Raw genomic sequence first — 6,008 nt, 5'->3', positions numbered from 1 at the left:
ACTGGGAGCAGGATCTTGTTGGTCGCTTGCTTGCATATGCAAAGTATAAAATTAATTTAGTAATTTATTTAATGAAATAATGCATGCTCCTATTAGAGTTCTATTTCTTGCATGGATAATAACGATCTGGGAGTGTAGCTAGGAGCCAAAATGTACAAATGATTAGTTTTTTGAAATGTTAAAATTGTGTGTTATCGGAGGCCAAGGAAGGTTGCAGATTACATCAGCAATGTACTGCAAAAGCGCTATCATTGTGCTTTTACAACTTGAAAACCATATAAAGTTACATAATTGAGTCTGGCTCCGATGGCTCATAGACAGACTATTAGTTCATGTCCTGTGGCTCACCTTAGTTCTGGATCAGGCTATTTTTTATATCTTCCCTTGATCATCATGGTCATGGTGAGTCACACCTGATAAATAGGTTCGGTGAAATTAAGAAGCATACCATGGTGGCTCCACACATAAATCTACGGTTGGTGTCCCATCTCCATTGCTCTATGTGGGGTGGCTCAACTGAATTGTTTTGTCCCTGGGACCTAGCATCGAAGATGGCAGTTGAGGACGGGCTAGATTTCACATATAATATGGTGGCCCTAAAGAACTTGGGTGTTTTAGGCACTGCATAAAACAGGTGTTGCAGAGTATTCTGGTTAAAAAATAAAAATAAAATTCTAGATACAGGATTTGCCTTTTCTTTCTTCTCTCTCCATGTACGTTGCAAGTGCCACACCCATGGTAGGTACAAGGAAAAAGATACTGTGAGCTCAGTGTGCAGGCATCTTCACCACTGTCCAAAAACACTGGTTTGTGAGAACCTTTACATACATTTGGAAATTCAAATTATCAAAATGCTTTTAGGTTCATTCCAAGTGCTTGGATAATGGACGGACCAACTGCATACCTACTCTACCTGCACCCTCTGAATGGACCTTTCAATATCTCATTTAATACCAACTACTCCAATTTTATTTTTATTCTGTGGAATCCATGGTGGAATTGTACCGTACTAGACAACAAATGTGGTTTGTCAATTTTGACAGATGAGACTCATGGTTCACTTCTGTCAGTAATCCAGACCATGCTCTGTTGGGTTCTAACATGAACTGACTATGCTTTTTTTTTTTTTTTCTTTTTTAAATGTCATTTAACCTTTAATCTGTGGCATCAATACTCACATATATAAGAAGCGAAATGCAGGAAAGGTCCCCACTCAACTATTTATGTTCTGACATCGGCCGGTGGGATTTCTAATTTAGGAGGAGATATGTGTGGAATCTTCCATCTGAGGAGGAACTCAATACACAACTCTGGGTCCACTTGTCAGAAGTGAAGTATACACCGTGCGGACCTTTGAGACCTTTTCGAATCCCATCTTGATGTTTATATGTCATCTTGACCCATCATATGGTTATCCCCACCGGGATGAACTGAAAACACAAACATTAGGGTGATCCGGAACTTTTGGAGCCCTACTAAGGTTTCAATGGTAGGCGTTCGATCCCCAGTGTTTCCTGTCATGTGGCCCACCTGAGTTTTGGATCACTTTTAAGCTCCTATTGATGGATGGAGTGGTTTTTTCACAGACATCATGGTGGCCCCACATAGTTCTGCTCACAGGAACTTCCTCTTGGCCGGAAACGGATTGGTGGTCGGTGCTCTGTGGGCCCCCAAACATGATGTGTGTCTGTTTCATCCATTTTTCCATATCATTTTAGGACTTGATCCCAAAAATGAGAGGGATATAAATATCAGGTTGACCACACCAGAGGAAAACAATAGTGATTGGATATCCACCGTTATAATCCTCATAAGGCTAACTGTACTGTTTATTTGACATCCAATCTGTTGACTAGGTCATACAAACCTAGATGAAGGGAAAGAACAAAGATCAGATTGATCCAAAACTTTCATGGCCCCCAAAAAGTTTTTAATGGTCCACGTTCAGTCAATATTGTTTCCTGTAATGTGGTCCACTTGATATTAGGATATAGACCATTTTTATCCTCATATCGTAAAATGATATAGAAAAATATATGGACGACATGGATGAAACACATACATCATGGTAAGGCCCACAGAGCACCGACCACTAGCAATTGGCTGGTGGTATAGGGAGCAGCCAATCCGTTTCTCTCTTGTTCAGGGGCACAAATAGGCTGCACATCAAGCCGAGTCGATTCGAGGTTGGCCAAGCTTGGCTTGACTCGTCCATGCCATACTTGAGTTCAAGCTCCAGCTCACTCTCGAGCTCAACATTGAAGCTTGGCTTGTTTGCCAAAGCTTTCGGGTCGAGTTCAAGTCAAGCTAATGGTTCGAGTCGAGTTGAGTTTACCTCAATAGGGTAAGGGAAAGAAAAAGAGGAAATGGGGACGGGTAGGGTCGGATAGGATTTTTTAGTAAAAACTTTTAAGTTTTAACTTTTTTTAAAAAAAAAACTTAAATATTATATATATATATATATATATATATATATAATATTAAAATAATATATATTATTAAAATATATTACTTGAGCCGAGTTGAGCTCAAGATCGAGCTTCAAGTTGAGTCGAGTTCGAGTCGAGTCGAGTTGAAATACACCATGGTCGAACTTGGCTTGAACTCAACTCGAGCTTTAGTAAACAAGCTTGACTCGCCTTGAGTCGGCCTTTCAAGCTGAGTCAATCCAAGCTGAGTCGAGCGAGCTTTTCGAGCTAGCTTGACTCGTGTACAGCCCTAGGCGCAATCAATTCACGTACATGTCTTGATGCGCAATATTGCAAAAATAAGGATTATTCTTTAGTGATCTAAACCGTTGATCTCATGAGACCAGATGGTAGATGGGGGTAGCTTAAAATCATCCAGATTATGGGTTACGAATATTTTGATTTGTATTCTACGAATGGATGGTTACAATGAAAATACAATAAAGGTCGATAAAAAGGGAGAACTATTCGACAAAGGGACCTTCAACCTTGAAGATTTTTAGGATAACTGCCCGGATCAACAACCATGAGTCCCATAGGCACAGATTGGGTGCACTACCCAATATACAAGTTCTATGCATCGAGACTTTATTGTTCCATACCATGGCCTCTTTGCCCGTGCCAGCAATGCCCTAGCACTACTAGAACGAGCCTAGCTCTGCTTACACCATTAGGTGTTAAGACACTAAAGGCTCGTTTGGATACCACCAAAAAAGCTTCTTTTTCTACTTACAACCATATTTAAGTAACTTATTTCAGATTAAGTAAGTTTGGTTCATGATTAGTTATAATAACTTTTTCACTTAAAGTTAATCACTTCAACTAAATTTTTAACTTTTTACTTTTCATAAACTTTTGAAGAGAAAATCAAGAGAGATGGAAGCAAGAGAAGCCGATAAGTATGTTATTTACTAAACATACTTATCTGCTTAATAAGTATAAACTAAGATAAGTTACTTGGAGGCATAAGTAACTTATTTTAAGAAAATTACGATCCAAAGGGGCCCTAAGAATTAAGCTGCAAGGAAAGAGCCCTCAAGAGACAACCAAAATTCTAAAATTTGGTGCCTTGACTTGAAACTCAGCCTAGTCAAATTGACTCAATGAGATTTTGAGCCAAGTCATGCAAGATTAGTTCTCTCAAATTTCCATAGCTGGTTGACTTAATCCATAACTAGAAGCCACGAACACAAGTTGCTAAAGCTCAGAACTTGTGTTCCTAATCAAAACCATTATGTTTATTTCCAACAGAGCTACTCTTGATTTGATCACGAACAGCTACTGCTCTTTTCCAATTTGTTTGGCTTCATTCCTTTTGTTTCCAAGCTAGAGAGGTGAATTTTTTATTATTTATTTATTTATTTATTTATTTTTCAATATTTCATTTTGCTTCTGTTGGCCAGATTTGGCCAATTTGTGAATTCATACTTTTTCTCTGTTTGCCCGATTTAGATTGTATCTCACACCTTACGATGAGGATTTTTTTTTTTTTCTTTCTTGCTATTTGATGTTAACTACTTTGTTTGACCTTTTTGCAGCCCATCAAACCATTATTGGCATATGTTTCAATGAATTGTATTGACATTTTCACATGTTTGAGTTTATATGTATTGAAATTTTCACATGTGATTTTTTTTTTTTCTTAATAATATATGTACCTAAATATTTAAATTGGCCTTCATGATAAGGTATGATTAATATCCATGGATTGTAAGGTGGCATTCACTTTTCGCACAATGTAGACCATTGTGCATGATGCATAACAAGAGTAATGTATATTGAGTTGCGTAGTGTGTATGAATTGTACTTCCACCTTAATTTATGAGATTCTCATAGAGATCAACGTGATCAGGGTCATACCTAGTTAAGATTTAAGCAAGCCTATATACTGTAGTGGGGATAGATTATTGGTTGATCGGATAGATGCTGTATGATGATTGTGTATATGATGAACATATAATCATTCAAAATGTGTGATTTAAGCTCCACGATGCTGCGACACTACTTATTTACAAGTAACAAATCAATTTTAATTTAGACATTGTGGAACTCTGTTAGTTGAGCAGGTGACCCTTGTATCATTATTACTTTATGGCAAGGTTCTACTTTCATTTGCATCGCCTGGACATGAGAGGTGGAGGCTTGTCCACCTTCTACATGAGAGAAGCTTCCGTACACAACTCTTCATGTAGATGCACGTACCAAGCTCTCACTTGCATAGGGCATCAAAGCCCTGCATCATGGGGACCCCACAACATTAAGTGTGAGATGAATTCAACGATCATCTAGGCCACACCCATACAAGTAGGAAGATTGATAAGGACGGCCTAATGATCTATAAGCTGGGTCCTGCCTAATAGGTTTGGAGGGATGCAAATTTCCTGTAACCAAGGGTTGATATGGCTTAAAAGAAGAATGTCAAATGGGTGCTGTATTGAAAGGAAAAAACATATCATTTCACTTAGTGCTAGTTTAGTCCTTTAATTTCCTATGAAATGCAATGTAAATTAACCATTATTATTATTATTTTAAGACATTTGTTTAAAATAAAAATTGTAGCTCATAAATCAAGAGCCAAATATACTTTAAAAAAAGTAGATAAATAAATTGTACATTATAAAACCTAAATTCTAGGTGAAACAAAGAATGTAGAAAAATCATTCATCTTAATCAAATATAAGAGATGTCAATATATAATTACAAAAATAAATAATCATTGTCCATTTACAATCATTTATTGTTGTAATTGGAAAATTAAACAGGTCCTTAAAAGATCCTTGATTTTCATTACAGATGCACATGTGAGGGGAGCAGGTCAGGTTTTTGATAGAGCCATGTCAGGCATTCGCTCGAGGAACTGCTCTAGCCTGATCACATAAATCATTAGGGTGGTGGGTTACAACTAACAGGGCACCATCTAAGGAAGCGTCCATCAGATCTATCCCCCAGAACATAATGTGTTGCCTCGTATTAACCTTTGGGACATAAATTTAGTTCTGCTCAGGAAGGCTTCCACGGAAATTTAGAGATTTTTTAAAGCCAGATTTTACAATGCTTAGGCCCACCTGAATATTGGATCAGATTGATGTTGGGGGTGGATCTAATGAAGATGAAGTCATTAATCCACGTCAGCATCTGGTTACTGGAAGGGGATTGTGTCCTGCCCTCCTCTGAAGCTAAATCATCCAGATAGCGGCTGCTTGGGGCACTATAATGTATGAGTTTTATCCTTGCTGTCTATCTATTTTTTCAGATTAATTTAGAATTTTAGTCCAAAAAAATTACAGCAGATGATTAAATTTAATGTTGAAAACCCTGATGTTTATTTGCCATATATAGACTTGAATGAAGTCAAAACACAATTATATCTAAAACTTTTACTTTTCATAAGAAGTTTTCAATTCAATGACGAGAGTTCAATCTCCACTGTGTGATTCACTCGAGCCTTAGATCTGCTTCAGTCTTGGGTTCATGTCGTAAAATTATCTGGAAAAATAAATGGACACAATAGATAAAACTAATACACCACGGTGGGCCCAT

The sequence above is a fragment of the Magnolia sinica genome, chromosome 4 (genome assembly GCF_029962835.1).
Source record: "Magnolia sinica isolate HGM2019 chromosome 4, MsV1, whole genome shotgun sequence".
NCBI classification, from domain to species: domain Eukaryota; kingdom Viridiplantae; phylum Streptophyta; class Magnoliopsida; order Magnoliales; family Magnoliaceae; genus Magnolia; species Magnolia sinica.
The sequence above is the reverse complement of the archived record's forward strand: the minus strand, read 5'-3'. Positions refer to the sequence as shown.